Source organism: Phoca vitulina, unplaced genomic scaffold, assembly GCF_004348235.1.
Source record: "Phoca vitulina isolate PV1807 unplaced genomic scaffold, GSC_HSeal_1.0 scaffold2, whole genome shotgun sequence".
Classification (NCBI taxonomy): Eukaryota; Metazoa; Chordata; class Mammalia; order Carnivora; family Phocidae; genus Phoca; species Phoca vitulina.
Window position 1 is genome coordinate 95,096,774 of NW_022589705.1, and position 18,744 is coordinate 95,115,517.

An 18,744-nucleotide genomic window follows, 5' to 3' on the forward strand; every position below is an offset into this window, starting at 1 on the left:
TCATCAGACCAATTTTCCTCTTATCTGGGGTTAGTATATAACCTCTTATCTCTGCTCTTGCCTTAAGCAGCTAACACTTGCCTCTTTATTTGTTGCCATATGTGAGTTTCTGTTGAAATGATTGCTTGAGTTCCCAGGGGAGGATCCCTACTCTTCTTATTAACACTGTGTTGGGATGTAGGTGCTTTTAGTACCCCCGGTGCATCCAGAGCATCACATTAATTTTATGGACACGTCAGCACAATCCCTATAGGGAAAGCATTACAAAATTGACTGTGTGTCCTGAGGGGAAAAGTAGGACTGCAGGGAAGGACACATGTAACTCCAGGATGGGCTGAACTTTACCTCTGTCCAGGCTCACACCATCCCCTGGCTACACAGCACAGAGGGGCAGAGGGACAACCACACAGTGGACTAGATTGTAGAACCCAGGCCCCTTGAGTCCCTGGGCCCCAGGATGTTTTGGGGTGATTCAGCGAGTTGTACAGCATTTTTTCCATCCTCAGCTCAGCATCAGAAATGCAGATTCTCTATAGCTTAAACTCCTCAAGAGTCTTCTGCATTTTCTTTCTGCTTAAAGAGTTTGTGTTCTAAGCCAGTAATTTTCAGTCAGGGGTTTGTGACGCTCCAGTATGTTCCACATTGTCCTAAGAGAATATTTTTAAAGTTCAATAATAGAGTTCATCATAATTAGGTATAATTTTTAACATAAGTATATGTTCTTTGATGCTTTTTTAAAAGTAGATTTATGGTGTCCTGAAATTAAATAATGGGATACTGCAGGTCCCCCCTAGTTGGACCTTTCCAATCTGTCCATCAATGCTAATTTGATATTGAAGTGTAGGGATAGCTGGCAAACCCCAAGGTAGCCTGCTAAAGATTAGCAGGTACATTATTTTGATTTTGTTCTCATTCCTGCTGAAAGGCTTGATGATACTATCTGTTCTGATTCTCTTGCTGATTACCTAAGAGTGGAAGCTGAGGCTGTGCAGAGAGAGGACTTTTTAGTTCCTCAGTGAGGCCATTAGATAGGTATATGTTGTCCTGATGGTTCTGTTTGGGGATCTTCAGGAGAATGCCGACCTCTTTGAACTGTGCGGTCTTCTTCCTGTGAACTTGCCCCAGACACCATTGTCATTCCCTATGCCTAGCATTCGTTCCCTGGTCCTCTGACGGTGTGTGTGAGTGCCTGTAGTTTTCAGGAGACATGCTAGAGGAAGTCAGTCAGTTACAGACACTACTATTCTTTGAGAGATTTTTTTTTTAATTCAGTTAATTAAAATGGTTCTTTAAGTTGAACTTAGTTTTGAGTTTCTAGTCCTTTTCCCAAATGGAAACAGAATAAAAATAATATTGTCATTTATCGAGCACATGTGCCAGGCCGCTATTAAACACTTGGATCCCACCCACAACCCTGTAAACCATCCCTAGTTTACACAGGAGGAACTAGAGTCTCAGAGAGGTTAACCTTCCCATGGACACATAGCTAGCAGGGGGAGGACTGGAAAGAACTCAGTACAGGAATAGGGGTGCAGGCGGGTAAAGCCTTACGTGTTGCCCTACCAGACTCCAGAGGTGGATTCCGGCTCATTGTAGTGTCTCGGTTTGTGCTGAACCATAGGTTAATGGGTACAGATGAGAAGCGGTAATTTGAGGCAGAAGATGCTCGTAGCTGACCTGGGATGTCTAGGTCTCCTTTGGCCACCCTGCTTCTGGCATTACCAAGACTTCACTGTGTGCTTGTGACTCCCAGGGATGGATGTCGCCAACCCAGAAATAACAGCCAGTTCATCTCTGAGGCCAGTGTAAGCATTCCAGCTCTTCAGATTCTTGTTTCTTCTTAAATATAATTGTATTCTTTTCACCCAGTTCAGCTCAGTTCTGCTTTTTGAGTCAGAGTTTTAAAATATTTAATGCATTTGCTCTTCCTAGAAACACTGAGTTTGTTTGCTTTCTCCTGCTTGGGACTTTGGGCTTTACTTGTGACTGGAATGCAGTCATTTTCCCGGCAGGCAGGAGAGGCAGCACCGCAGTGGGCCAGCACCACTGCGGGCTTCTGGTTTGTTCCATTGTCATACATCAAAGAGTAATAACCACCAACACTTATGGATCTTTTACAGTATGCCGGCCACTGTACTGGGCGTGTCACGTGCATCAGCTCTTCTTAATATCACAGTTCAGTGAGTGGGTGCTGTTATTTTTCTCTGTTTTTAAAATGAAGAAACAGAGGCCCAGAGGGGTTAGGTCCAAGTGGCACAGCCATGGCTGCCATTCTAATTGTGAGTTCTGTGGTTCAGGGGGGAGCTCCAGATGAGAAGGGCTAGACAGCCAGTAGTCGTTCAGTGTGTCCCCTCCCCTTTCCTTCCCCAACAGCCTACTCTCCCTCCCCCCACCCTGACACACACACACACACACACACACACGCATGCACGCACATGCACACATGTTTACCATTTGACCAAAACTACCAAGCCAAGGCCTAAGATGGAAAGTGAATTTTTTCGTCCACATGGAGGGAGCTTGGGTGCCACCCAGTTCTGCTGACATTGGGATACTTGCGGGCACAGAGGTGGACCTGGGATCATTGCAGCCAACCTGGTGGGAGCATAGGCACTTTCCTGGGCCATGGATTGCCACCCCGGGTGCTTCAGGCCACAGCCCTGCAGGCTGTCCTTTCTTGGTTTTGTTTTCTGAAGAGTCTATCAGGACTTCTAATTTGAAAGCATAATTCCAGGGCCTTTTGGTATCTGCCTGCAAGAAGCCTGTGTGTGCCGTAGCCCCTAAAGGAGCGTGGTGCTCGTTTTCTCCTGAGACGGAGTTTGGGACCTGTTTTCACTAACTCTGAGAGGAAGATTTAACTAAAACCATCTTCTTCAGTGCACTTAAGACAGGCCCAAAACATTCTTACATCATGAAACAGGGAAACAGCCAGTCTTTTAAAAAATGGAAGTTACAATTTTAGTATCCGTCAGAGTGTTCAGTTGGACCAGAGTACAGGTATCATCGTATATCTTCGTTAATTCAGGTTTAGACTGTGGCCCTGGGCCAGTGTCAGGCCAGGGCTTGTGTGGCTCCTCACACAAGGGATCGTGGTCCAGGGATTCTACGTGCACATCAGTGCGCACATAAAGCAGCGCCGCCTGGGGGACACTTGTTCTCATTTCACACTTGAACATCCCTTGTGACAGAAAAATAATTTTCATTTTTTTGGTTATCCTAACAAATTAAATGGATTGAGGGACTCTTTTGAGGTTGTGGTTTGTTGTTGTTACTTTAATGTACAACGTTCTGTAGAAATACTTAATAATCTTGAGGAGTTTAAATCCTCATAACTAGTTTCCCATCTGCTCGTGTTTATCTCAAGTTTGAAAACCTTCACTGAAAGATTACCAAATTTCTTATTTCTAAAATTGAGAATATGTAGTTTTTATGAACATTGATGACTTTGTTGTTTTGCATATTCCTTGTTAAAGCATAATTCTGATATGTGTATAGTCTGTGATACAACTCAGTACAAATCAGTGAGCGCTTGTGGAGCACCTGTTTCGTGCCAACCACTGTGCCTAATTATTGCTGGGGATACGGATGTAGAGTGAGCACATCCCTGTTCACATGTCGTTTAGAGACCAGTTGGGGAAAGGAGAAGCAGGGGATCAAGTAATAGATGTAAGTTACTATTCTCCCAGATTCAGTGACATAGGAGCCATAAAAGGGTCACAGCTAAGCAAGAGAGAGATGGTATTCATGGAAAGAGGCTCATAAGAAGCTTGCTCCCTAAGGTCAGCAAAGATAGTGTGTGTGAGGTGGCATATAGACTAGGTGCCCTGAAGGATGGCTCGGATTACAGCAGATGGAGCTGGTGGGGTAAGCTAGCAGCAGCCAGAGAGGTGTCCCAAGAGCCTGCACCAAGCCAGAAGGCAGTGCACATGGGAGAGCCTCCAGTCCCTTTTCTGAGGGTAAATGCAATAGGAGGGAGAACCTTCAAAGGTCCTGGCAGATGGCAGAACAGCTTTTTCAGGAGCAGGCCCCCGAGGGACATCTCTTTGGAAATTCTGCTCTGTGCCCTGACGTGGGCCCCTCTGTCAGCCCAGTAGGGCTCCCTGGGCGCAGGCCCAAGTCTGAAGTCACCTCACAGAGGAACCTCTACCTTTGTGTTCTCCTTCACCTCAAAGGGTTTTGACTTCTTTGGGGAAGTGAAGCAGAACTGGATAAAGGCCAGTTTCTGAGCCTTCCTGCAACTGGAAACTCAAGCTTTTTAAAGCTGTTGAATTAATGAAAAGTTTGTTGACTTTATTTAGAGTTGTTTCTGGGATCTCAGGTTTGAGTGCTAAGGATGCAGAGCTCAGCCGTCAGCGTCCCTCCCTTTCTGCAGCTTTTTGTTAGAGATGACTGATGTTCGCGGGTGACCTTTTAAGAACACATGGGGCACGCAGGGAAAAATCTTTTCTTAGAGCAGGCTAGGAACACCTTCATGTCTCAAACCAATTCAGCATTAACTCGGGGGTGGTTAAGGTAGCCCCCGGGGTGAGGTTCACCTTACCTCTTCCTGCCATACCACATGTCAGCCCAGGGGAGAAAGGGGTAGATAGAGTGGGGTGAGCGAGGTCCCATGTTGACGACACTGGTTTGTGTCCAGAACAAGAGTTACCAGGAGTTTGATGCGAACGTAGGGCATGCCAATCAGAAGTTTGTGCCGTACAGCACTGGAGGAAAGCGGTCCCAGTCAGCCCTAGAGAGTCTTCCCTGCCACATAGTTTGTTTCAGAGATCTAGATCCATCCAGCTTTTCCAAGCTGTGTAGTAAATGGCCAAGGGAACTCCCAGCTCTCCTCCGGGTAACCAGCCCTACGGGGGCAGCAGACCCTGTCTCAGTTCCCTTTGGGGTGGGGGTGCGGCCACAGGACCACTTTCCCCAAGCAGCTGAGTTAAGGAAGGAATCCCCAGAAAACAACCATCCGTGCACCCGTACAGCCTCCACACTCATACCAGCCCACACGGGGTGCCAACCACATGCTCCCTGGGCCCCTGGGCTGGGGGGCAGCCGGCCTCTGACAAGAACCCTTGAGGAGACCTAGATACCAACCAGGAGGAGTGCAGCCTCTGAGCCCATATCACACACTGCGATCAGGGGATCTGCAAGTCGTTCTCATAAACTGCAACCCAGACCCCTGGTGGCTCCGATCGTGTGTGTTTTCTAAAGTACAGTGTGCATGTTCATATGAGTAACCCAGAACGATTTCCTGGAGACCCTCAGGACCACCAAGTTGCTGTGGTCAGAGTGCCTCATACATTTGCTCATTCCTGAAATATAGGCTGCTTGATTTTCCATCTGATCGTAGCTTCGTGGGGAGTACCATGCTGGGGATAGCACAAGCCTGATGGAGTGTGGCTCTTTCCTGTGGGAACTGACCAGAAGAATTCAGTGGTTTAAAAACAAGTCTGGGGAAATTTTTCCTTTGTGTTCTGCTGACACCTGACTGTCCCATCTTCCGGGCCTCTTCCTTCGCACCAAGCTCCTCCAGGTGAGCCAGCTGTCTTACATCCAAGGCATCTGTGAGGTGTCATGGAGGTGGCCTGCTTCTCCTGGGCCATGGTGAAGGCATTGTGAGGAAACCTGTGTGGAAATCTGCCGCCCGGAGCAGCTAGGATCCGCCAGGACACTCAGCCCCCACCTGAAGGGGCCTAAGTGCCTATATGGTGGCCAGTTATTTTACCACTTGCCCACACTGCTGCTCCTCTTTGGCACCTGTTCTTTTCCCCGATACAAACCCTGCCAACTCCCCCCACCCCCGGTGATTAGCTTTGTAAGCTCTTCTCAAAGCCTGGAGGAGTTGTCTGGTGGGCATCACCTCCCCTGCACCTCCTTTCCTCCAGGCTCTCCGTGAAGCCCTGTCTACTTAGGCTTGTGTATTTGTCTGCTAGGGCTGCACTAACAGTGTACCCCAGACTGGGGGCCTTAAGCAGTAGAAATTTATTCTTTCACAGTTCTGGGGGCTGAAAGTCCAAGATCAAGGTGTCAGCAGGGTTGGTTTCTTCTGAGGCCCCTTTCCTTGGCTTGTAGATGGCCATCTCCTCTATGTGCCCATGTGTTTCCAAATCTCCTTCTCTTATAAGGATACCAGTAAGATGGGATTAGAACTACCCTCATGACCTCATTTTAACTTAATTACCCTGTCTCCAAATATGGTCACCTTCTGAGGTGCTGGGGGTTAGGACTTGAGCATATGATTTGAGGGGAGGGGAGAGACACACAACTCAGCCCTTAAGAGCTTCTGTGAAGGCAACTGCTGCCCCCTCACCCTCCTTCCTGGATTTCTTTCCTGCTAAAAAAAAGCCTCTATGAAACAACCGCTAGCCACGTGTATAAGACCCGAGCACAGATTTGGTTTGCAAGCTTTTTGGATTTTTCTAAGATCCTTGCCTTAGGTTGAATCCAAAATTCAGGGAAAAGAGAGGACGTTTCACGTCTACATCTAAGGAGGGTGTGGAATTGTAATTGTGTCTGTGTGCCTTGAAGGGTAGGTAATCTTTGCTTCTGCTCTTTTTATTAAACAAATGTGATACAGTGACAAAATTAAATACCCCTTTCCCTCCTTTCTTTGAAATGAGGAAGCCTGTCCTTTATTTTAAAATTCAACTTACAGAAATGGATTGTACTTGATAATTTGCTATGCGTCCATAAAAACCATAAAATAGAAGAAGAAATGTTGCTGGAGTAGCTGTTCCCATTTCCTGGCAGTCATTACATTCTCCCAATACAAAAACATTTTTCTCCTAACTGTCCGTTCTGAGCTCAAAAATGGATTTCCCTCCAGCCCGTCATTCAATTATCACCTCGGGAAATGCACAGAGATATAACTGATTATCCCTTTAAAAATGTCCTGCAGCATGCCACCCTCTCTCATCCTTCATCTTTTGTCCTGTTCCCGTCATTAAATGTTACATTGCCAATGTATATTTTATAGGGTGACCCTGACGGTGTCACTTTGATACTGTGCAGGGATAATAAGATCGCACATATAATGAAAGGCCGATAAATAGAAAAATGTTTACGAGATGGAGAATAGCACTTTTAACAGTTTTATGGCTTTCTCTTTTCCTCTCTTCTCCCCCTTTGCTGGTAGAATTGTGGTTTTGTCACAGGAACAAGAAAACATTAAGAAGGGTGATGTGGTAATAGAACTGACAGCAGTGAAATCCCACTTGCCCTGTTCCTGAACTCCAATAAAATGAATTCAGGAAATAACGAAGTACTCATCTTATAGGAAAGAAAACTGATTTCAGTGAATGAATTCTTGGGAGTTTGGGGGGCCCTACAGAGAACACGAGATTCCTGGTGTTGGCATAGTTGTACTTAAAATGTTAAGTCTTCAACGGCTCAGTAAAACCAGAGACAAAGGCCCCTGCCTGCGTGGGCCCTTGTGTGTGGGTCCCGAGTTAAGAGACAGCCACTCTTGTGGCTGCGTTGGGGCTGCCCAGGCTTCTGTGCCACAGGCGGGTGCAGGCCCCACACGGGGGGTGGGTGGGGGTGGGGTACTTTGTTCCAGGCTGGGCTCTAGACCAATTTGTGATGGCCTTGACCTCTGTCTTCAAACAAGTCGTTTCTAAATCTCTTATTTATTTTTTTATTACGGTTGTTATTTTTGGTTAAATGGAAGAATCTTCTATGTGTTGCTCGATTGATAGGTTTTTTAGTGGAGCTACTTGGAGAGGTGGCAATAGGAAGAGGTGCAGGAGATCTACCCAGTGGCCCTCAAGTCATCTCCACAGTTTTGAGCACACTTCGAAGCCACCGTTTTAAATAGATGCTTCTCGCTAGAGGTAATTTGGAAAGATGCATTGTAGCATGTTCAGAAGTCATTTCTTGAGGGACTCTACCTGATCAAACTCTCAGGTGAGGAGGCCTGTGAAGCTCACTTGCTTCGCACATCTCTGGCATATGTAGTCTAGAGCCAAAAGTGGGCCACGGGTCTTCACCCCTAGCTTAAGCCATTGGATGGCTTGAGGCGTGGTGAGCAGGTTGTGAGGGGGTGCTCGTGGTTGTGGGCTCCCAGGGTCTGTCCGATATAGTCCTTGGGGTTTGTTCTTGGTACGGGAAGTAGAACATATTTGTCTAGGCTTGTGTGTAATTCTGATTGTGCATTTATGTCTACCAAATGTGTTTCTGAACCTGGTACCCCTGCTTTGGGCAGGTGCGTAATTCTTGGGTGCAGCATGGGGGGCTGGCTCCACCCTGCAGTGGGAAGGCTGGCCACCCATTGTTACCAGGGATGCACAGTGCCCTTTTTTGCTTCTCTGCCTATTCAAGGTCCGTGGAAGAGGTTTAAGATACTTTGTAGATGAAAGATAACCCAAATTTGAGCCTCTGGCTTAAAAAGAAACAAACGTATATTTCTCCTCAATTCATAGCAGAATGGTTAAGAGCACAGGACTCTGGAACCTGACCCCCGGGGCTACCGGCTTGAAGCTGTGTGAGCTTGGACACATGACTTGTCACCCTGTGCCTTGATTGTCTCAGTTGTAAAGCAAGGATAATGAAGCTATTTATCTACTAGGGTAGCTATGAAGATTAAATATATTAAGGTATGGAAGACACTTAAAGTGCTTAGCCCTCATCGTTGTAGATTTCACAGCCCAGTAAAAGGTGATTGTGGGTTTATAGGTCTGCTGAAGGAGGAGGTGGATTCCTCAGCCCCACCCCCTCCTGTCAGCCCCTTACAGAGCACTTGAGAGCATTGCTTCCATTGCCCCTGGAAAATGAAACAAAAATAAGAACAACATAGTCATTTTTCGTAACACTAGATATCAAATTAAGGAACTCTTATTTGGATATTGTCAGTCTTTTCTACTTTTTTAGAGATAAAATATTTCTTTTATGAACTAATGGTGAGATCAGGAAGCGGTTATTTGTTTTTTTAAAGATTTTATTTATTTGAGAGAGAGCACGCACAGGCGGCGGAGAGGAACAGAGGGAAAGGGAGAAGCAGAGTCCCCACTGAGCCAGGAGCCCAATGAGGGGCTCAATTCCAGGACCCCAGGATCATGACCCGCCAAAGGCAGATGCTTAACTGCCTGAGCCACCCAGGTGCCTCCAGGTAGCAGTTATTTTTAATGACCTTACTTGGGAAAAAAGGTTAGTAGTCTGGTATCTTTTTCCCAGAGGTTAATTTTTTAGACTTAATTTCAGGTGAATTTTAATGCTCAGGAAATACTCATTCCATCAAGATATTATCTTAGACCTCTAGGGTAGTTGCAGAAGAAGTAGACACAGTCTTGGGGATGTTAGACAGGTTCATTCATGGTTAATGGTCCAAAGGAGAGCCTGGGTGTACTGGGAGAGAGGCAGGTGCAAAAAAGTGTAGGCATGCAGACATCGTGATGACCTCAGGGCGGTGAGGAGACGGGTAAGTAAGGCTTCAAGGAGAACATGGCATCTGTGGTGACCTGAGCACAGAGAGGTAAGGACTCAGATCCAGACACTGAGGAGACAGTGGTGCGGGGCTTGCAAGGCTGTAGCCCACGAGCAGAAGGGAAGCACTGAGGGACAGCAAAACTGGCCGTCGTGTTTGGCGTAAGCCAAGGGCTGTGAGAGGTGGGGAATGCAGTAGAAGGGTCTTCTTTGGACAGAGGGAAAGTCCTGGGAGAGACAGCAAAGCAACCGGGCCTTTGTTCTGTTGGCCTTGAGGAGCCTTCGTTGATTTGGAGAGGGAGGTGACAAGGTCAGAGCTGGGCTTTGGGAAGACTGAGTGTGTCTCTGTGGGAGAGGAAAGGCCACCCTAGGACCTCAAGTCTGGACATCTGAGTAGCAGTGTGGGACCAGAGGTAGAATCCCCAAGTGGCTGAGGTCAGCAACTAAAGCAACATAGAGTTTAGGAAATCTCATTACAATTTTGGCAAACACAAACAAACAAAAAAACCAAAAAACCCCACAAAACTGTTTTAGTTCCTCCACAGTATATAAATAGTGGTAATCGTGATTTAAAAAAAAAAAAAAATTCTTTAATCTCTCAACTAGAATTTTATTTTTAAGATTTATTTATTTATTTGAGAGAGAATGTGAGTGGGGGCGGGCAGAGGGAGAGAGAATCCCAAGCAGGCTCCCCACCAAGTACGGAGCCCGATATGGGGCTTGATCTCATGACCCTGAGATCATGACCTGAGCCGAAACCAAGAGTTGGACGTTCAACCAACTGAGCCACCCAGGCGCCCCTCAACTAGGGTTTTTTAAAGAGATGTTGGGGGAGTGCCAGGCCCCGGAACATCTCTATGAGCGTGTTAGTGTGGCCTCTTCTTATAACCTGTTAAACCCAGAAGACCTTCACGCACTTCCCGAGTCATCTTTTTCCTCCCTTTCCCTTACCTTTCCCCAGAAGAGGAGCTGGAGGTGGGGAGGAGAGGTTGCCTTGCCCAGAAACAGGCTGCCTCCTCACCCTCCGGCTTCCTCTTGCGTGGCACGTTAGATAGGTGCCCTTGCAGCCTCTTGCACGCAGATGGCAGTGATTCTGCTGTGTGCCTTCAAGCAGATCATCATTCTGTCAGATGCACTCTGAGACCACAGAGTTGGTATTTAACGATTAGCAGCAGAGACGGCTGACAGTGTCGGGGCTCCTTCAGGGATTAGGGGATTCGGTTGGTTAACAAAAGAAGGAGCCCAGGAGAGCACTGCTTTAATTACCAGAGTCGATGCTGGAAGACAACCAGTTGCCTGCTGGAAAAAGATCTGTAAAGGTGGCTGCTCCTAAACATAGCTGATGGTTCTACCCAGTGCCCAGCTTCTCACCTCAGATGTTCGGAACAGTTGTCAGCTCCAGCCCTTGAATCCTCAGGGAGTGAAAGGAAAGAATGACTTGCATAGGAGTCTGTGCCAGGAAATTTTACTGACTTGCTTCACTACCCCTGAGTTAGTAGTTTTTGCCAAGAAACGCAGCTGTAATTCCCAGGCAGAGGTGGTCGTGGATGTCAGGGGGGCCAAGCTCAGCTGCAGGGTCAGAGCGCTCCGGTTAGAGTGCTTCCCAGGGGACGTGACCCACGCAGGCTCTCTTGATCCGCTCCCAGAGCCAGAGCCACATTCCCCTGGGGTCTTGACCACTGTTGGGGCCCTGGGTTGGGGAATGAAGTCTGAGAAGCAGCTTTGTGCCATGTTTCCTTCTCCCTCCTGCCCCTACTGGGTTTGGGACCTTGGTTTCATAACTATTCATTGCTCGCTGGAACTTCTCTCTGGAAAAATACACCTTTAAAAAGAAAGAAAAAAAGGAAGGGAAGGAAAGGAAGGAAAGGAAAGCTTTAGATTTCTCCATTCCATCCAGCAAGTAGTGGGATTCTTCACTCCTCTGTGCCTGGGTCCCCAAAGAAGGGGCCGGATGCTAACTGAAGGGCATCCTCCAGACAGAGTTTTTGCGGGGGAACAACACCCTGATTCTAACCAACTGTACTTCAGCATGCAGGATCAGGCATTGGGAGAACAGTTAGTGTACTCTCTCTACATATTCATGTTAAAATATTTAGCATTGGAGCAGTTAATAATAGGTCTTAAAGAATTAAAATAATTTTCTTCTAAATGCTTACTTTCTAACCCCCGTGGGGGGGTAGGTCAGCTGTGTGTGGAGGTGCGCCACATGGTGGGTCCCGTCCCATCACATCGGCTGGCAGTGGCAGGTGGGCTTGAGGAGCCTGTAGGGTAGCTTCAGAGAGAAGCTCTCTTTCTAATGCCATTATCCATGTGCAGCTTCCTGGGCCTCCTCCCCACCCCCACTCTCCCCTGCTGCCCCTCTTTGAGGATGCCTGTTGAAGCTTTGGTGCAGAAGAGGAAGTGAGCGGCAGCTCCCCTCCCCAGTGGAGGAAGCATTTGTGGGTGGCCTCTACTGGGAACCTTCTGAGGCTGGCGCCTAGGCACTCACTGTGGTGCAGGGGCCCAGATTAGAGTCTTTCCTTCCTTCCCTCTTCCCTGCCCCTCCGTGCACAGACCAAGGACTGGTTTCTCAGGGCCTTCCTTGACGTAACTATAAGGCCAGCAGTTCTCCATTTTTTTTCTGCTGGTCACAGAAGCACTGTGAGAATGGAAGATAATGGAACACGACTCTGTACACTGAATTGAAAGGAGTGTGTGAGAAGAGAGTTATTTCCAAGAGACCGAGGCCTTCCTTAGCCTAATAGTAGATGGCAGGCTGCAGGTACCCCATGGTTTGCATGCTGGGGTCCCTAGACCTCATCTTCTGCCACACACCACCCCCACACCGCTATCCCCACCCCAGGACGTCATGCCTTTTTTGTGTGGTTGTGGCAGTAGTAATATTATAATCACAAAAATTGGGACTTATTCCTGGATGTACCCTTATGTTTCTCGCATGGGACAAAAATAATTGGTTACCTTTTCCTGCCTCCAAATCGGCCTCCCGGAGAGCTCCTTTCTTGAGGTAATGGCGCGCTAAGGTGTGAGAGATCCCAGGAGTGGTGCTCGCCACGGGGCGGCCGTGCTCACCAGGTGGCCGGTTGACACGGCAGTGCTTACAGAGAGAGCCTGCTTGCGGCCTCTGTGCCTTCCTTTCCCCAGGGTCCCTTAGGAGACATGTAGCTTATCTTCCTTTAAAAATAGTGTGTGTGGGGGCGCCTGGGTGGCTCAGTTGGTTAAGCAACTGCCTTCGGCTCAGGTCATGATCCTGGAGTCCTGGGATCGAGTCCCACATCGGGCTCCCAGCTCAGCGGCGAGCCTGCTTCTCCCTCTGACCTTCTCCCCTCTCATGCTGTTTCTCTCTCTCTCGCTCTCTAATACATAAATAAATAAAATCTTAAAAAAAAAAAAATTTATAAAAATAGTGTGTGTGTGTGTGTGTGTGTGTGTGTGTGTTTTGTCAGGCAGGACAAGTTACAGGTTCCCCTCCCTTTGCAGTGCAGTGACTGTGGGAAATTAAATAACAGTCATGTTTGTGGACATTGTTTTAACTCACCAAGTGGCTGCAGGTAAATTAACCTGCTAGTAAGACAGGAGGGAGAGCTGGTCAGCTTGTCTCCTGCGGCAGGGCTGCCAACTCCCGCATGTAGCCCCCCACCTGGCTTCGCTCTTAACCCATGCACGTACAGTGAGATGCTTGCCCTGGGCCCTGGAGAGCACGTCGCCAGTCTGTTGTTCACCCAAGGTAAAGCAGAACTGGGCCCAGCCATACCAGCAGAACTTACCTGAAATGAGTTTATACCCGAAAGCTACTGGTAAGTGGTGAGCAGCCCTCCCCCCACAACTGCTTCAGTTCAGAAGGTCTAGGCGGGGGGGAGGGGGGCATGGAGGGAGATTGTCCCAATGTTTTATGTTGAGTGAACTTGATGGACTCACAGTCTAACACAAGGAAGCACAGAAGTACAATGGTGACTGCGGAAAAGGAACCAGTCCTCCTACTAATTCCAGGTGGCCAAGCCCAGGAAGCTTCTGGATTACAGGAGTGGCTGTGATTGAGCTGTCTGCTGGTGCCTGGAGCCTTTTGTCAACCTGACTCTCTCCTCCCAGCCCCCACACGCCAGATAGAGCACCTGAGCACCTTATAGCTCCCCCCTCCTTCTCTGCCTGGCACTCCCTGCCTCATGTTTTCATTTTGATGGAAAATCAGAGAAACCAAATGGGGCCTGGTTCTCTACCCCTGAGTGGTTTGCCTGGGGAGAAACCTGCTGTGTAGAGATCCTGCCTCAGGGTGGGGAGCTGGTGCCTAAATCCAGGAGCAAATCCCTTATTGCCAGTGGCTTTTTGCATATGACCAGTTGGGAAAATCCAGCACACCCCTGCGCCCTTAACACCAAAGAAAAGGCGAAGAGTTGGGGAGGGAGAGAGAATCTGCTAAATATAGACCAGTGGATTTAAGCGCTTCTCTTGGCAAGCACTGCAGCCCATAATGCTGTCAATTGGAGAGGACTTCGCCCCCTCTCCTTTCCTTTTTTGCCCAGGCACTAACCCAGTTTAGTTGCTCGCTCGTGCTGTGTGCAGTTACAGCACGGAGATGTGAGGTGTGCTGACTGGGAGGCCCTGTTGTGCGGCGGGTGAGAGCATCGGGAACAAAACGATCGGCCCCGGCCATTCATGTCCACGTTGATGCCTCTGTGTTTGCTTGCAAGCAAAGGCGGGAGCTAATTTGCAAGGCTGCCTTTGTGGAGCTGCCTTTTGATCAATGATTGCCTGTGTTAATGTTTCAGCAAGCTATTGATTTCTGCAACAGCTTTTGTTCCCTGAATATATGTGCAGCGGGCCTCTGCAGCACACACTATGCATGTTTGATTAAAGTTCAATTGACTTCGTTCCTGGTAAGGCCTCTGGTTGCCTCATTCCCTATTTGTAGAACCAAAGCTTTTCCCGACATGTTCTTTTGTTTGTGCTCAAGACCTAGCCACCCATGCAGTCACCAGTATGCTGTTTCTAATCCTCCTAGATTCGCTCCATTCCAGTGTTTAATCCCCTCGTAGACATTACAGTGGTTGAGAGGCAGCTAATAAAACCTGGCCTGGATTTTTTTTTAAGTCAACTTCATTGATGTGTAATTGGTATGCATACCATTTATACCATAAAAATGCACCCACTTTACAAAGTTCAGTGGGGGTCACAGTTCAAACAATTTGGTAACTGTACCTCCATGCAAGTAGCACCACAGTCGGTTCATACGATACCCTCTTCACCCCAGAAGGTTTCCTCATGTTCTTTTATAGGTAGTTTTCTACTTCCTTGTCCTCCAGGCTCATTTACTTTTTGTGATTGTAGACTTGCCTTTTCTAGAATGGAATCATACATGGCTACTTACATTCAGTGTGATGTTTTGAGATTCATCCATATTGTCAGGTTGATTAGTAGTTTGTGCCTTTTTACTGCCAAATAGTGTCTAGTAAATGTGTGCACAGTAATATGTTTATCCATTCTCCTGTTGAGGGGTGTTTGGATTGTTTCCAGCTTTTGGCTATGAAGAGTAAAGTTTCTGTGAACATCTGTATAAAAGTCTTTGCGTGAGCATATGTTTTTATTTCTTTGGGGTAAACACCTAGGAGTGGAATCAATTGCTGGGTCATATGGTAAATGTTTGTTTAGCTTTGTAAGAACTGCCAAAGTTTTACAAAGTGGTTGAACCATTTTCTATTCTCACCAGCAATGTATGAGAGTTCTAGTCATTACCCCATCTTCCTGGAGTTTGAAATTTGTATTTTCATTTTCCAAACTAATTTATAGGCCTCTAGTGGAGACTTCCTCTGGCTTGGTCCTTTGATCCTTGGTACTCAGATAATAGAATCTGTTCTGGACTCCTTTTCCTTGTTTTGGTTTTTAAGATTTTATTTAGTTGTCAGAGAGAGAGCATGCGCTGGCACAAGCAGCGGGAGAAGCAAGCAGGCTCCCCGCTGAGCAAGGAGCCGGGTGCGGGGCTCAATCCCAGGACACTGAGATCATGGCCTGAGCTGAAGGCAGACACTTAACTGACTGAGCCACACAGGCGCCCTCCTTTTCCTTGTTTAAAAGCTATTCTTTCTTTCTTTTTTTAAGATTTTATTTATTTGAGAGAGAGCATGCGTGCACAAGAGTTCATGAGTCTGGGGGGAGGAACAGAGGGAGAGGGAGAAGCAGACTCTCCGCTGAGCAGGGAGCCCAACTCGGGGCTCAATCCCAGGACCCTGAGATCATGACCTGAGCTGAAGGCAGATGATTAACCAACTGAGCCACCCAGGGGCCCCTAAAAGCTATTATTTAAGTGTTGACAAAAAGTTTTTGTTATTTCAATATTAGGTTTGTCATGTCCTAATTTTCTCACGTACTCTAGGAGTACACAGTGCAGGAGTGGAAGTTAAAGTTGGGAACCTGTGCTTTTCTCCTGAGCCTTTTTCTGTCTGATGCCTCACTGAACTCTGGCTTCCCCGATTTTAATCTGCGAGTTATGCTGTCTTTTAAAACCATTTGAAACTCTTTCAGACATTCATATTTGAGAAATAGAAATACATTGGACCTTAACACGGGTTAAAACGGCTCAGGTTCACTTAGAAGCAGATTTTTTTTTTATGTAGTCCAGCACTATATATATTTTTTTCTTTTTTATGATTTTCTTATTAACATTTTCTTTAGTTTACGTATTGCAAGAATACAGTAAATAATATAACATACACAATGTGTGTTAATTGACCGTTTATATCATTGGTAAGGTTTCTGGTCAGCAGTAGACTGTTAGTTTTAGGAGAGTCAGAAGTTGTACCTGGATTTTTGGCTATGGGTGGTGGCGGAGGTGGGGTGGGCGCCCCCACCCCCGATCCCTTGTAACTGCGTGAGGCAGTACTGTGCTAGACCAGCGCTGCGTGGAGACGTCAGTGCAGCTGCTAACTGCCGTCCGCTCTAGCTGAGATTTAGCAGAGACCCTCATTTTCTCTCCCATTTTTTATTCCTTCTGTGTCCTGTAGCTTCCCATTTCCTCTTACATCCCAGGCCTCTCATCTGCTGGCCCCTAAAATGACTTCAGCTAGAGGAGGCAGTGGGAGGTACCACTTTGGGGTTTCACGTTCTTCCTTCTAGTTTTGGGATTGGGCCATGATTTACTGCACTGGTTGTCTTTTTGAACCGATAGAGCATGTCACTCTGACAAAGTATTCAAGGGTGACAGTGACTTGCCTTGGCTTTTGTTCTGTATTTTCTCATAGGAAAACCAGAGTCAGATCAGTTTTATATCAGCACAGGTCTCTTAATCCCCTGGTGGATTTATGAATTTGTTCCCTCTAGCCAGCCAACACCAAAAGATCAGTACAGATAAGTGACTTTCCAAGTCAGGAAAATAGGAAGTAAAGAGGCAGGAGCCAGGAGGTTCTCGGATCATGACCTAGGGGCTCAGGATGCTCCAGTCATCACAGGGACAATTGTAGCCTACATTTGTGGAATAACATGTGATAGACAAACGGGACAGAAGTCCAAGGGCATCCCTACATTTTCCCTTACCGCTCAGTTACTGTCTCATGGAACTGAAAAGAGTGCGGTGAGCTTGCAGACTTGTGTGCGCTCATCCTTGGTGGTTGACTCCTGGCCTCCTTGGCCTGGGGTCATGCTTCATCTGTTAAATATTGGCAGTCACTAGCATTTTGTTAAGTGGCACTTGGAAAGACTGAAACATAACCACAGCTCCCAAGAGATACATGCTATAGGCTTATGGGAGCCAGTCAGAAGTTCCTTTTGAATCACAGGCTCATTTAAGGATCTGACAACAGCTGTGGTCCCACTTAGAAAACGCACAGGCATAGAATCCAACTCTGAGTAGTGAGCACCCAGCACACACGTACTACCTACTTTGCAGGAGCCATTTCCCCACTTAAAATCTGTCCACTTCTCTACAAACTCACTTCTCATCGTTCTAAGGCCATTGCTTTCTGGGGGGTGTTTTAATGAAACCTCATCTGACTGGATGCTCCAGCGATCACAAGAGTTTGTCGCGTGGTATCTGCCCTTGTTTGTCCACTTTAGTCTCCCCAGTACTGGTCTTTCCAGCTAGATCTCAGGTCACTGGAGAACAAAATCTTTGTTTCTCTCTCTTGGCTCCTCCATTCACAGGGCACTGAGCCTTCCGTGAGGCAGTGTGGTGCTCTGGCCAAGTGGCTCCCACGTTGGGGTACGAGTTGCCCACAGGGCGGCTTCCCAGGATACAGTAGTCAGCCACGCTAATTGATTGTCCACAAGATTGATTCAGTTAGAGAAAATCAATATTTCTCTACACACTTTCGCTGCTTTAATTGTTTTTTTGTTTTTTGGTTTTTTTAATTCCAGGTAAAGGTACTTTATCTTGGGATGTTTAAGAAATCGGTATTGTGTCAACCAGGGTTCGCCGAACATGCCATTCACCTGTTGGTGTGTATGGTGTGCCTGCTGAGCTCTTGGAGGTGGGGGTAGCAAAAAGTGCCCCTTTCTTATTTCTAAAGGTTTATTTGTTTGAGAGAGAGCATGCGCGCCCTTGCCCACCTGGGAGGTGGCAGAGGGAGAGAATCTCAAGCAGACTCCCCGCTGAGCACGGAGCCTGACAAGGGGCTGGATCTCACGACTCTGGGATCATGACCTGAGCCAAAAACCAAGAGTTGGACACTCAACTCACTGAGCCACCCAGGCACCCCGAAAACTGCCCCCCTTTCTAAAAGTTGCATTTGGGCTCATACCCCCTTGCTGTGTTTTGTTTTATTTTGTTTTTTAAGGATTTCTTGCCTTCCTTTCTGCTGGGCCATGGAAAGAATAGCTTCTTCTGCCATAAAGGCTGGCCTTGTGACAAATGGCACTTCCCCTCTGCGTCAGCACCACTGTGTCTGTCCCTCAGGGTCTTCCCTTGTCTTCACTGTCAGGATGCTGTACTAGCTTGTCCCGATGTGGGCACTCAGATTGGGGTAGAGGCTGCGGAGCAGTTTTCCTGGATTTGGGGTCTCTGTTTTTCTTGACCCCAGTTCCGCATCATCTCAGTTGTTTCCTTTGCTTCTTTCTGGAATAATGTAACTGTCCAGGCATTTCCTTGTCATACCTGTATGATTTCAGTGGAATGCTGTGAAGAAGACCTCTGTGCACACACACAGCTGGAGGGCTGGGATTTCCCTTCTTTTCGATTGTTTATTGGCGTACCTCCATGGTGGCATCTGGCACATGGTACGCACTCAGCAAATACTTGTTGAATGAACGAATGTTCTTGAAATCTAGAAATTCTGCTCTGCTGGGCTGAGGGGACAAGCCCATTCACCCAGTTAGTGGGCAGCTCACAGGTGTGTCTTGAGCAAGCCCCGTTCC

General features: G+C 47.4%; 1 protein-coding gene across 8 annotated transcripts in view; it reads left to right on the forward strand.

The window, feature by feature from the left end:
* The window catches only part of RERE (arginine-glutamic acid dipeptide repeats), a 415,425-nt gene that overhangs the window by 383,827 nt on the left and 12,854 nt on the right, over positions 1 to 18,744 (forward strand). The window lies entirely within an intron of this gene.